Raw genomic sequence first — 15,599 nt, forward strand, 5'->3', positions numbered from 1 at the left:
GAGGGTGGGTTAGACACGAACCATGACTTACTAAGCATGTCCTCTAGTTATCAACTACAAGAAGAGGCAGCTACTTCATTTGCAGGGCTCACTACAAAACGAGAAAGAGAAGCTCCTTGTTGAGAAAATTAAGTTCAATACAGCAGCAAAAGAACATTAAACCAAGCATGGGACCCTTCTCAGCAGGAGCCCCAGGTGGCTGCACAGGCTCATCCCCACGAAGCCAGCACCGACTACAGAGGCATCCACTTCACTAGAGGCAGGGTGCGTTAGGTCAAGCAGAAGCATTTTTTTTTAATGCTTAACTGGAGACAGAGCACAGTCTTGCAGATAAAACAACAAATCCTGAGATATATAAGGAACAGAAGGAGTGATCTTTCCATTTCAGTCATCCTCATCAGACTGTTAAAGAACTCAGCCCAGTTCTGGATTCTACAGAGAGATGTGAAGCATTTGGAAACATGCTGAGGATAAAATGATTAAAGGATTAGAAAGACTAAACAAACTGGTCTGATTTGGCTTCCAAAAGAAGGCCGATATGAAGTAAGTTTAAACCTGTTCAAAAGGCTTACTAAAATGCCATTCAAATATGAGACAAGCTCTTTCAAAACACGGGTTTTATTTAGGAGTCTAATAAACAAGACAGCCTGTAAAGAAACTGCTACTGGTAGTAACAGACTGATAAAGAAGTGTCCTATTGTGCCGCAGTGTAAAAAAAACCCCTTGCCCCGAGCAGTGGAGAGAGGAGACCATTCCATTTCTTTAGTAAGGTTACCTTCTTCATTTTAGGGAAAGCTAAACCAAGCTGAAAAGCAGGAATGTCACCACTATATTACACTCTCCATTTCTATAATATGAAGAGAATGAAAGCAGGAACCTTTCCTGTATGTGTACTAGCAAGGCAAATTAAGCCCATGCCTTTAGCTCTCTAAACATGGTTCACAAAAGGGACCAGATGAAAGCAGAACAGCAACTGCTGAGAATGAAATGGCTGAGAGCAGTCTAGTTGCCAAGCCCTGGGAACCGCCAAGAAGGGCTTCAACTTGCAAACCAACTGTCCAGGTAAAATAATGTAAATGGAAATGTACACAGGGCAATGACAATGACCTGGAGGGGACCTTAATGATCATTTGTCCCAACTCCCTCATTCGATAAATAAAGTAAATATTGTTCAAAAACTACAACCTAGGGATATCTTCCTTCAATTTTCTTCTTTCAGAGGCATTTTATTCTTTAAGAACTAAATCTTTTCAATTTCTAGTTTGCCAGTGTTTAAGTTCAGCCATTGTGGCAGTGAGTTATGTTGTGGTGATTATGGTGTGGGAAATTCAAGCATATGAATCAAGAGAAGGAGATGGCACAAACCATCTTCTTGGAAACTAACAATGGTGGTGTAGTTCACAAAACACGCCAGAGGCACGTGGCTAAGTATAAGGCTTCAACTTTTTTTTTTTTTTTTTTTTGCGGTCCGCGGGCCTCTCACTGTTGTGGCCTCTCCCGTTGCGGAGCACAGGCTCCGGACGCGCAGGCTCAGTGGCCATGGCTCACGGGCCCAGCCGATCCACGGCATGTGGGATCTTCCCGGACCGGGGCACGAGCCCGTGTCCCCTGCATCGGCAGGCGGACTCTCAACCACTGCGCCACCAGGGAAGCCCAGGCTTCAACTTTTTTATGAATAAAAATTACTGCAGTTACATTTAAGACATAAAATGACAGCCATATCATAACGATATACAAACAGTCAATAAATGGATACTCCGTTAGTACAGAGAAAAGGTCTACAATTCTACATAAAAGAGATAGGAAGGAAAAAAGGCAATTTAGAATCTAGCAGTGGGAAAGCAGTCGGAAAGAATTTCCTAAAAGCTACTGGCATTATCAAAATAAACTATGCTATACATCAACAGATGAGACCAATATAATAAACCCATGAAATAGATCCAAATACAACCAGAACTGTACTATAAAATACCTTTATTCCACCTCAAATCAGTAGTAAAAGATGGTTTCTTCAATCAATGATGTTAGAATAACTGGGTAGCCATGGAGAAAAATATTAAGTTGGACCGTAACACATGGTTACAGCCCAAATGAATGAAAACTTCTAATGTAAAAAAAGACCAAACCGTAAAGGTATTAGAAGAAATGGGAGAATTCCTTTAAACACGGGCATGAGAAAGATCTTTTTAAGCATGAATCAACATCTACAGGTCATAAATTTAGCTGCCTAAACATTAAAAATAGATTTAGTACTGTAGTAATCATTTTGCAATATATGTGTATCAAATCATCACATTATACTCCTTAAACCTATACAATGTTATGTCAAATATATCCTTTTTTAAATAAATAAATACATTTAGCATGGCAAAACATACCATAAATAAAATCATTGGAAAAAAAGACTTACCAGAAAAAAAAAAAGACAAAAAACTTGCAACTCATACCCTAAAGAGCTAGTTTACCCTAAAGAGCTAGTTTTCAAATATATAGATCCTAGAAATTGACAAGAGTCTAACCTATAAGCCAACAGAAAGACAGGCAACATGGATGTACTCAGAGAAATGACTCAAGCTATGAAAACATGCCTAACTTACTGTACAGTTTTCTTTTCCAAATGAAGTCTACCTGAGAGCAGAAGGCTCCTGGGAAGATGGTGGAGCAGGAAGCACCAGAAATCTGTCTCCCAGGGGCTTCCCTGGTGGAGCAGTGGTTGAGAGTCTGCCTGCCAATGCAGGGGACACGGGTTCGAGCCCTGGTCTGGGAGGATCCCACATGCCGCGGAGCAACTGGGCCCGTGAGCCACAATTACTGAGCCTGCGCGTCTGGAGCCTGTGCTCCACAACAAGAGCGGCCGCGACAGTGAGAGGCCCGCGCACCGCAATGAAGAGTGGCCCCCTCTTGCCGCAACTAGAGAAAGCCCTTGCACAGAAACGAAGACCCAACACAGTCAAAAATAAATAAATAAATAAATAAAATTTTAAAAAAAGAAAAAAAAGAAATCTGTCTCCCACCCTAGACAACAGCTGCATCCGCAGTATGTACCTGATGTAAATATTCTGGAACTCTGGAGTATACTTAAAGGCTTGCAACATGAAAGGGGAGGCTTGACTGGAAACTGCAGTTAACTCTATAATCAATTTCAGCTCTGCACAGTAGCACTTCCCACCCCTCAAGCCCCACATTAGCAAAAAACAAAACAAAAAAATGCCGACCACCTAACTTTTCATAAATAAAGGAGTAAATACTACTACATCAAACAGTGGTAATACTATTAGCTTTATAAAGAAGTATGACAAAGTTCTCTTATGTACTGATGTGAAAATATCCTCAAAATATCTTGGGGAAGGAAACAGTATAGAACAGTATTTAAAATAAGCCACCACTTCCATAGAAAAGGGACAAAAATCAGAACATGTATTTGCTTCCATATACAGACAAACTATGGAAGAAGGATGGCCTTGGACACTGGACAGATGGAAAATAAGGATGAAAAAGATCTTTCAACCTATATCACTTTATTCATTTTAAGTTTTAAATCACAGGACCCTTCTTACATACTCAAATTTTAATTTACATTTAAATTAAGCTTTAGGGCTTCCCTGGTGGTACAGTGGTTGAGAGTCCACCTGCCGATTCAGGGGACATGGGTTCGTGCCCCAGTCCGGGAAGATCCCACATGCAGCGGAGCGGTTGGGTCCGTGAGCCATGGCCGCTGAGCCTGCGCATCCGGAGCCTGTGCTCCGCAGCGGGGGAGGCCACAACAGTGAGAGGCCCGCGTACCGCAAAAAAAAAAAAAAAGAAAAAAGAAATTAAGCTTTAAGAGCCACTTTACACATTTTTAAACTCAGAACAATTATGATTCATTGCAGACAGCTTAAATCTGATCATCCTGCAGAAAGACTGAACAAACCAATTGACTTTTTTAAATTTCTCCTTTCAGGTATAAGATTTGAACTTGACTGTATATCCACCCACCACCCTTTTATTTATTTATTTATTTTTTAACATTTCAAGGTTGAGGATTTCAAAGAAACAGAAAGAGTCAGGAAAGAACCATAATAATCATGCTACTCAACATTCTAATCAATGCATTAATCTTTACAAAATCCATACCAAGTGATCTCTCGGTCTCCATTTGAGCCTACTGAAACTAAAATACACACAGACATACACACCCTACCTTTATACCTTGCAATGAAGCCTACTTTAATTTTAGACAACTATGAAGGATTGAAACCTGCTTCCTTATGCCTTGCATAAATCCTAGTTCTATACTACCTAAGACCAAACAAACTAAACGTTACTTTGCTTCTTCAACATAGCAATTCAGGAAGTTGGAGACAAGTACTAGATTATTTGAGTCTTCTCTTTTCTAGAATAAACTTTACCAGTTCCCCCAGCATCCTAAGAGTACTCTCCAGTTTGCCCATAAATGAAGCATTACATAGCTAAATAAAACTTATTTACATAAAACTAAATATAAGAAAGTACTTTGAAAGCTATAACATCATGAAACTCATTACAACAGCCATGTCCCTTCCAAAATATACTCAACAGACTGATGATGATTCTCCTAGGATCATGTGGCCAACACAGAGACAAGTGGGAGGGCCACTTCTCACATTCTAAGTACTCTATGTCTATTAATTCAAACGAAAAACAAATTAACTCTTCTTGGCAGTCACATCAACTGACTCACATCGTGCTTACGATCAACAAAAATTCTAAAACATTCTTACATGTGCTTCATTGAGCCGTGTTTCCATCCTGGCTAGATTTATTTGGTCCATGGTTCCAGTTGATTCAGTTTTTTCTTTAGAATTCTGATTCCTTCACCCTGTGACCAAAGAACCCTCCTAGTTTTGTTATACCACTAACATAATAATGTGCTATCCATATTCTTCATCGTCCAGATCATTATAAAAATATTCATCAATTCAGGATTAAGCAAGAGGGAAACCTGTCATATGCATACCTCCTGTCTGACACAACCAATTAACATTTTGGAGGGCAGCTGGTTTTATTAGTCAGCCCATATATTAGTTTTGCCCATATACTGTCTTCACCCTAGTATATTTACTAATGAAGAAAATATTTTTCAGAAGTAAAAAAACTGACCACCAGAAATTATCTAATGGGAATTTTAAGAAGAGCTTTTTATATGAAACCAAATTGCAAAAACTTAACTGGAACATAAATATCCTTGCAAACATCTAAATACAACCAAGAGATTTACCTTATAAAAAGAACACTTCAATTACTGACAGTAAAAGCTAAGTTTCATAAATCTTGGCTGGCAGTGATAATTTATCCATAATAAAAGTGGCCTCAGAAAAAATACTTAATTTCTTGAGTTCAGAGATGTCTTATGCAACCTAGAGCATTTTTTGTTTTGGGGTTTGTTTTTTTTTTTTGTCCCTGTTCAAATTATATCCTAGCCTTTCCATTCTAAGTCATGATCAGCTGAAGCCTTATGCCTGGATCTTGACTGCAGCAGGAGATCACCCATTATGCTACTCAGGAACCTGGCAACCACTGCTGTGCAGAGCCTACCTGGCCCTGCAGCCCCGTCATGAGTCTGAACACTCATGGTGGGGCTGCATGACCTCCTGGTAAGTGAAGGAGGCCAAGGTCAGACTCTATAGCACAGTGGCAGGTGACCAGTGGGTAGGTACCTCCTCCGGGAGGGTGGGTGTCGGTGTACGCACAAACCTTAAAGAAAGTAGAAAGACAAGCACTTCTCAAGGAGGTGAAAGGATTTATTCCAGGCACAGATGGTCTCTGAAATGCACAAAGGCATAGCTTTAACACCCGTTAATGAGATATAGCAAAAGACATTAGCAGGAAAAGACTATAGGATAGGTATTGTTTTCTTTTTCCCTTCCTATGGACACTCTACCAGAAAGATCTGCATAAAACCACTGAGGCAAAATCATCAGAGCCTTTCTGAAACAGACCTCCCCCAACTGCATGTCAGAACAGAACAAAGAGCCTCTGGCCCATTTCACACGTTATAATACCCTGTGGGAGTCACTGCTATTAACAATTTCCTATCCAAATAATTTCTCACTCTCTTCTACAGCTGCAGATACTTGGGACAGTGAATATGCCTATCTAAGACTACAAATACCAGCCTCACTTGACAGTGGACATGGTCAAGTGACTAAGTTAAAGCCAACAAGATGTAAGCAAAAGTATATGTGACTTGCAGAAAACCATAAACGGTAGCTGAAGCAAGCACTGTCTGCCTCCTTCTCTTTCCTCTTTTCCCACTGGCTGGAATTTGATGTGCTAGCTGGGAATGTAAGCTTGCCCATGAAGATGGTGAAGCAACAAATAAGAGCCTGAGACTCTCCCAAACGTGAAGCAGCCATTACAACCCTGGACTGCCACCTCCCAACTTGCTTTATGTGAGAGAGAGATAAACATCTATAGATACAGATCACTCTTGGGGGCAGGGGGAGCTGGGCTTGGGTGCACTGGTCATATGTGACTGAACCAAATCCTAACTGATAGAAATCCCAATGAGATACCCCGTCAGGGAGGAAATGCCACAGCACTACCATCCCTGGCTAGTAGGTTTATCTCAATTTACTCTACAACAAAATCTTCTTTCCATATGTTATCTTATATGAAAAACTCCTCATCCAGTGAACTTGCCCCAATGAACAGTGAACACCAGATTCTAAGTGCCTGAGGTAGACTACAAATAAAGTTAGTTTGACAGACTGAGTTCTACTGTCCCACAGTATTGAAAAGGGGAAATTTTAGAAAGCCCCAGATTTGCAAATACTGCTTTAACATATTTTATAATAAAAGCTATACTAAATGATGAGTACAGAGCAGAAAACTCCCACTGTACTGTGAACAAATGGGTCCCAGGCTAGGCTTGCCCAGCTGCTAAGTATGACTTCTATCCACACTCTCACTGACCTCCTAGTTGAATTCAAGCCTCAGCAAAATTACAAGTCACTACAGGGGACTGGCTTGGGGGAGGGGAGCTGCTGGTGAACACTGAAACTAGGGAAGTTAAATCCATGATTCTATGAATTTCCTTGCTGCACTGTACTGAGCACACTTCACGCATGTCTCATTAAATCTCCCTAAATCTTCTAGAAAGTTCATCCTCATTTCACAAATGAGGAAGTTAAGCATCTCACCTAACTTCACATCTAGGAAGTGACAAGGGCAGAATCTCAACCAGTAACCTGATCTAAAGCATATATTCTTTCCAACCTCCACATTATTCTGTTTCCCTCACAGCCACGCTTTTTTTTTCAATAAGAGGTATGTAATTCCTGCATTTATTTGCTTATTTAACTCCTCCCACTACAATAAAACTAACTTTAGGATAAGAACTTCATTGTACCTCACAGCACTAATCCCATACTAAAATAGTGCCTCAAACCTCTACAATGGATGAGGAAACAGTCTATTATGGATATCTTTACTCATTTCATTATTTAATAAGGTTATATATGACTAACAGGGCATTAGAGTGAGTAAGAGCACAGGCTCTGGTTTAAGACTACTGTCTGTATCAGGATCCCCCACAATTTGTAGGGTCTTCCACAGGTCATTAACCTCAAGTTGTTCACCAAGACAGCAAGGAGAGTAATAATGAACATTTCGTAGGGTTGTTGTCAGAAACACATGGTGGGGACTTCCCTGGCAGTCCAATGGTTGAGATTTCACCTTCCACTGCAGGGGGTGAGGGTTTGATGCCTGGCTGGGGAGCTAAGATCCCACATGCCTCCGGGCCAAAAAAACAAAACACAGAAGCAATACTGTAACTAATTCAACAGACTTTAAAAATGGTCCACATAAAAAAAAAGTCTTAAAAAGAAACACATGGTGATGTTATTTCAACAACTTAAAGAAGCACCAGACAAAGCTGAATCTTAACATGGATGCAGGCACAAGCCTCTCAGATAGCCTCATCCACCAGAGGGCAGAGAGCAGAAGCAAGAGCTACAGTCCTGCAGCCTACGGAACAAAAACCACATTCACAGAAACACAGGCAAAAGGAAAAGGCAGAGGGCTATGTACCAGATGAAGGAACAAGATAAAACCCCAGAAAAACAACTAAATGAAATGGAGATAGTCAACCTTCCAGAAAAAGAATTCAGAATAATGATAGTGAGGATGATCCAGGAGCTTGGAAAAAGAAAGGAGTCAAAGATCAAGAAGATGCAAGAAATGTTTAACAAAGACCTAGAAGAATTAAAGAACAAGGACCTAGAAGAATTAAAGAACAAACCAAGACGAACAACACAATAACTAAAATGAAAAATACACTAGAAGGAATCAAGAGCAGAATAACTGAGGCAGAAGAACAGATAAGTGACCTGGAAGACAGAATGGTGGAATTCACTGTTGTGGAACAGAATAAAGAAAAAAGAAAGAAGAGAAATGAAGACAGCCTAAGAGACCTCTGGGACAACATTAAACACAACATTCGCATTACAGAAGTCCCAGAAGGAGAAGAGAGAGAGAAAGGACCAGAGAAAATATGTGAATAGATTACAGTCGAAAACTTCCCTAACATGGGAAATGAAATAGCCACCCAACCCCAGGAAGTGCAGAGAGTCCCAGGCAGGATAAAACCAAGGAGAAACACTCTGAGACACATACTAATCAAACTGACAAAAGCTAAACACAAAGAAAAATTACTGAAACCAACAAGGGAATAACACAAATAACATACAAGGGAACTCCCATAAGGTTAAAAGCTGATTTCTCAGCAGAAACTCTACAAGCCAGAAGGGAGTGGAACGATAAATTTAAACTGATGAAAGGGAAGAACTACAACCAAGATTACTCTACCTGGCAAATATCTCATTCAGATTCGACAGAGAAGTCAAAAGCTTTACAGACAAGCAAAAGCTAAGAGAATTCAGCACCACCAAACCAGCTCTGCAACAAATGCTAAAGGAACTTCGCTAAGTGGGAAACACAAGAGAAGGAAAGACCTACAAAAACAAACCTGTAACACTTAAGAAAATGGTCATCGGAACATACATATCAATAATTACCTTAAATGTGAATGGGTGAAATGCTCCAACAAAAGACACAGGCTTGCTGAATGGATACAAAAACAAGACCCATATATATATATGCTGTCTACAAGAGACCCACTTCAGACCTAGGGGCACAGACAGGCTGAAAGTGAGTGGATGGAAAAAGATATTCCATGCAAATGGAAATCAAAAGAAAGCTGGAGTAGCAATACTCCTATCAGATAAAGTAGACTTTAAAATAAAGAATGTTACAAGAGACAAGGAAGCACACTACATAATGATCAAGGGATCAATCCAAGAAGAAGATATAACAATTATAAGTATATATGCACCCAACACAAGAGCACCTCAATACATAAGGCAACTGCTAACAGCTATAAAAGAGGAAATCCACAGTAACACAATAATAGTGGGGGACTTTAACACCTCACTTACACCAATGGACAGATCATCCAGACAGAAAATTAATAAGGAAACAGAAGCTCTAAATGACACAATAGACCAGATAGATTTAATTGAAATTTATAGGACATTCCATCCAAAAATAGCAGATTACACTTTCTTCTCAAGTGCACACAGAGCATTCTCCAGGACAGATCATATCTTGGTTCACAAATCAAGCCTCAGTAAATTTAAGAAAATTGAAATCATATCAAGCATCTTTTCTGACCACAACACTCTGAGATTAGAAACCAATTACAGGGGAAAAAACGTAAAAAACATAGACACATGGAGGCTAATCAATACGTTACTAAATAATAACCGAGATATCCCTGAGGAACTCAGAAAGGAAACCAAAAACACCTACAGACAAATGAAAACGAAAACACAACAATACAAAACCTATTGGATGCAGCAAAAGCAGGTCTAAGAGGGAATTTTATAGCAATACAATCCTACCTCAAGACACAAGACAAAACTCAAATAAACAATCTAACTTTACACCCAAAAGAACTAGAGAAAGAAGAACAAACAAAACCCAAAGTCAGTAGAAGGAAAGAAACCATAAAGATCAGAGCAGAAATAAGTGAAATAGAAACAAAGAAAACAATAGCAAAGATCAATAAAACAAAAAGGTGGTTCTTTGAGAAGATAAAGAAAATTGATAAACAATTAGCTAGACTCATCAAGAAAAAGAGGGAGAGGACTCAAATCAATAAAATTAGAAATGAAAAAGGAGAAGTAACAACATACACCGCAGAAATGCAAAGCATCATAAGAAATTACTACAAGCAATTCTATGCCAATAAAATGGACAACCTGGAAGAATGGACAAATTCTTAGAAAGGTATAACCTTACAAGACTGAACCAGGAAGAAACAGAAAATTTGAGACCAATCACAAGTAATGAAATTGAAACTGTGGTTAAAAATCTTACAACAAATCAAAGTACAGGGCCAGATGGCTTCACAGGTGAATTCTATCAAACATTCAGAGAAGAGTTAACACTCATCCTTCTCAAACTCTTCCAAAAAATTGCAGAACACTCCCAAATTCATTCTATGAGGCCACCATCACCAACATACCAAAACCAGAAAGAGATACAAAAAAAAGAAAATTAAAAAACCAATATCACTGACGAATATAGATGAAAAAATCCTCAACAAAATACTAGTAAACAGAATCCAACAACACATTAAAATGATCACACACCATGATCAAGTGGGGTTTAGCCCAGGGATGCAAGGATTCTTCCATATACGCAAATCAATCAATGTTATACACCATATTAACAAATTAAAGAATAAAAACCATATGATCATCTTAATAGATGCAGAAAAAGCTTCTGACAAAATTCAACACCCATTTATGATAAAAACTCTCCAGAAAGTGAGCACAGAGGGAAACTACCTCAACATAATAAAGGCCATATATGACAAACCCACAGCAAATGTCATTCTCAATGGTGAAAAACTGAAAGCATTTTCTCTAAGATCAGGAACAAGACAAGGTTGTCCACTCTCACCACTATTATTCAACATAGTTTTGGAAGGCCTAGCCACGGAAATCAGAGAAGAAAAAGAAATAAAAGGAATCCAAACTGGAAAAGAGGACGTAAAACTGTCACTGTTTGCAGATGACATGATGCTATACATAGAGAATCCTAAAGATGCTACCAGAACACTACGAGAGCTAATCAATGAATCTGGTAAAGTTGCAGGATACAAAATTACTGCACAGAAATCTCTTGCATTCCTATACACTAACACTGAAAGATCAGAAAGAGAAATTAAGGAAACAATCCCATTCCATTCACCACTGCAACAAAAAGAATAAAATACCTAGGAATAAACCTACCTAAGGATGTAAAAGACCTGTACTCAGGAAACTATAAGACACTGATGAAAGAAATCAAAGATGACACAAACAGATGGAGAGATACACCACGTTCTTGGATTGGAAGAATCAATACTGTGAAAATGACTATACCACCCAAAGCAATCTACAGATTCAATGCAATCCCTATCAAGTTACCAGCAGCATTTTTTATAGAACTAGAACAAAAAAATCTTAAAATTTGTAATGAGACACAAAAGACCCCGAATAGCCAAAGCAGTCTTGAGGGAAAAAAGTGGAGCTGGAGCAATCAGACTTCCTTTCTTCAGACTATTCTACAAAGCTACAGTAATCAAGACAATCTGGTACTGGCACAAAAACAGAAATATAGATCAATGGAACAGGATAGAAAGTCCAGCGATAAACCCACACACCTATGGTCAACTAATCTATGACAAAGGAGGCAAGGATATACAATGGAGAAAAGACAGTCTCTTCAATAAGTGGTGCTGGGAAAACTGGACAGCTACATGTAAAAGAATGAAATTAGAATGCTCCCTAACACCATACACAAAAATTAACTCAAAATGGATTAAAGACCAAAATCTAAGACCGGACACTATAAAACTCTGAGGAAAACATAGGAAGAACACTCAGACATAAATCACAGCAAGATCTTTTTTGATCCACCTCCTAGAGTAATGGAAATAAAAACAAAAATAAACAAATGGGACCTAACGAAACCTAAAAGCTTTTGCACAGCAAAGGAAACCATAAACAAGACGAAAAGACAACCCTCAGAATGGGAGAAAATATTTGCAAATGAATTAACAAAGAATTAATCTCCAAAATATATAAACAGCTCATGCAGCTCAATATTAAAAAAATAAACCCAATCCAAAAATGGGCAGAAGATCTAAATAGACATTTCTCCAAAGACAACATACAGATGGCCAAGAAGCACATGAAAAGCTGCTCAACATCACTAATTATTAGAGAAATACAAATCAAAAGTACAGTGAGGTATCACCTCATACCAGTTAGAATGGGCATCATCAGAAAATCTACAAACAACAAATGCTGGAGAGGGTGTGGAGAGAAGGGGATGCTCTTGCACTGTTGGTGGGAATGTAAATTGATACAGCCACTATGGAGACCAGTATGGAGGTTCCTTAAAAAACTAAAACTAGAATTACTATATGATGCAGCAATCCCACTACTGGGCATATACCCAGAGGAAAACATAATTCAAAAAGACACATGCACCCCAATGTTCATTGCAGCACTACTGACAACAGCCAGGCCATGGAAGCAACCTAAATGCCCACTGACAGACAAATGGATAAAGGAGACGTGGTACAAACATACAATGGAATATTACTCAGCCATAAAATGGGACGAAATTGGGTCATTTGTAGAGACGTGGATGGATCTAGAGACTGTCATACAGAGTGAAGTAAGTCAGAAAGAGAAAAACGAATATATGTGGAACCTAGAAAAATGGTACAGATGAACCGGTTTGCAAGGCAGAAATAGAGACACAGATGTAGAGGACAAATGTATGGACACCAAGGGGGGAAGTTAGGGGGTGGGGGTGGGGTGTTGGGATGATTTGGGAGATTGGGATTGACACATATACACTAATATGTATAAAATAGGCAACTAATAAGAACCTGCTGTCTAAAAAATAAATAAATTAAATTAAATTAAAAAAAAAAAAGATGGATGCAGATGAACAATCAACAATAGACTGTCCGGAGCTGGGTTGTCCCATCGAGGAGCCACTAACCACACGTGGCTATTGAGCACTTGAAACGCGGCCAGCCCAACTCAACACACACCCTATGTCGAAACACATCCTGGATTCAAATACTCTATGCAAGAAAAAGAAGATTACGAAACATCTCACTAACACTTGCATAGTGGTTACATGTTGAAAAAGTGTTTTGGCTACATGGGGTAAAATAAATTATTAACATGACCTTTATCATTTTAATAATGTTTTAATATTGCTACTAGAAAACTCTGAAGTACCTGTGTGGCTCCCGCTATATTTCAATTGAACAGCACCGGTATAGAGAAATGTGCGAGGTGGTGAAATGTCCCTTGAAGACACCAGTGAACGAAGCCTCGCTGCACCATGCAAAACAGGGGTGGCCTCACTCACAGCAGCAGGCCCCACGGTATAAAGCTTGTGACGAAGCCTGTGGTATAACTGATTGAAGAGAAACGGAACAAAGGCCAAAATGCAAAACCTAGGTATTTGCCTAGCGTTTTTCACTGTCAGAGAGTGAAGTAGGTGTTATTAAGTCCCATGTTATGGATAAGAAAACAAACTTGAGAGGTGAAGATACAAAATCAGTTAGCTCACAGAACTAGGACCCTAACCTAGGTCTCTCCTGAATCCAAGCCCACATTTTTTACCTGACCCTGCGTGCCCCCATCCCATTGGCATGTCCTTACATGACTGAGCCTTCATTCAGCCTACTCTTACAAAAGACAATCAAGCTAAGTACTGAGGAGTCATTCAACAGAACTGTCTCATACTCCAGAACATGGCGATAGGTAGGTGAGAGAGAACATTGGCAAGTCTTGTTGGTGATTATCTTCCCCAAATCTGCTTTTTCATTAGCATCTGTTTCACCCACCAGAGTGAAACAGATCTATGACAGTAACTTCTAATCGTCCCCATTAATAACACAACCTCATCAAAAGCAAAACCAATTGTGATGGTTAATTTTATGTGTCAACTTGACTGAACAAGGGGACACCCAAAAAGCTGGTAAAAAGTTATTTCTGAGTGTGTCTATCACGGTGTTTCTAGAAGAGATTAGCATTTGATTCAGTAGACCGAGTAAAGAGATCCACCCTCACCAACGTGGGCAGGCATCACATAATTCATTGGCAGCTGAATACAACAAAAAAGGTTAAGGAAGGGCAAATTCTCTCTCTTTCCTTGAGCTGGGAGGTCAATCTTTTCTGGCCCGGGGACATCAGAGCTCCTGCTTCTTGGGGCCTTTCAACTTAGACTGAAGTATCCCACAAGCTTTCCTGGCTTCTCCAACTTGCAGAAGTCAGACTGTGGGACTATTTGGCCTCCGTACTGCATGAGCCAATTCCTATATGATGTTTACATATATAATCTCCTATTGGGCTTCTATCTCTAGAGAACCCTGACTAATACACCAATCACCAAAAATAATAACAGCTTAGCAATCTAGCAATTCAGAGATAACTGGGGGCTGGGAATGGGGGGCAGGGTAGAAGGTTCGAAGAGAAACAAACCTTAGGAGCTACTCTGAGAACTTCTTACTACAATCAAAAGTCACTCCTTCCCCCATTAAGGTCTGACAAAAGTCAATAAGCCTTCCTCAACCAAGTAGTCTTGGAAGTTTACTATGGAGAAAAGACAGGAATAGGAGATAGTTCAGGACAAGCTTTGCTACCTTATAGTCCTACAAAGCCAGAAGAGTCTGTCGTCATGAGCCATCTTTCCAACTCTAGTCAATGGTTTCCTACAAACAACACTAGTGAATTATGTCAAGGTACATCATGAGGGAACTGCCCTTTTGAGACAATATAATTTCCCCCTGACTAAACTTAATGTGTAATTTAATACCCAGTAGCTTATACTAATACCCAATAGGTTATACTAATTGACAACTTACTACATAAGAAGCACATTTCTAACCTCATTACAAGTATTATTTTAAACTTCCTATAAGGTGGGTTTTTTGTTTCAAATAGGAGGAAGCGAAGACCCAGAGAAATAAATAAAGTGGTCCAGTTCATGCGATTTAGGGGCAGGGACAGGTACACCTACTAGCATGCTCTTAGCCACTGGCTACCCTTGGGGTTTCTTCTGGAACTCCCCAAATCACATCTCCATACCCAGGTAAAGACACGGGGCTACCAGAGCCTGGGAAAGCTGACCATGGGATTTGATGGGACTGAAGAGGCAAGTAAAGGCTCCCCTTCTTCCCATTTACCTCCAAAACATCATCTCATTCTCATCCACATTACTGAGCCTTTGCAAACACTTCCTCCTGCCTGGAATATCCTTTCATCCTTTAGGAACATAACTCAGATGAAACCTCCTAGAAATCATCTTCCTTCAGCTCCCCCCAAATTAAGTCAACTCATCCTCTCTGTCACTTCTGCACCGCATACATTCATCTATCATTTGCTTAATGTGGCTTTCTCCTTACTAGGGTACAGACCCCTTAAACAGCAATGCCAGTCATCTCTATATCCCCCTTCCCCACTCAGTACAATGTTTGTTGATTATGAATTTATCTA

At 39.5% G+C, this 15,599-nt stretch overlaps 1 protein-coding gene across 13 annotated transcripts in view; it reads right to left on the bottom strand.

The window, feature by feature from the left end:
- The window catches only part of CADPS2 (calcium dependent secretion activator 2), a 485,983-nt gene that overhangs the window by 381,633 nt on the left and 88,751 nt on the right, over positions 1-15,599 (bottom strand). The window lies entirely within an intron of this gene.

The sequence above is a fragment of the Tursiops truncatus genome, chromosome 9, assembly GCF_011762595.2.
Source record: "Tursiops truncatus isolate mTurTru1 chromosome 9, mTurTru1.mat.Y, whole genome shotgun sequence".
Lineage (NCBI taxonomy): Eukaryota > Metazoa > Chordata > Mammalia > Artiodactyla > Delphinidae > Tursiops > Tursiops truncatus.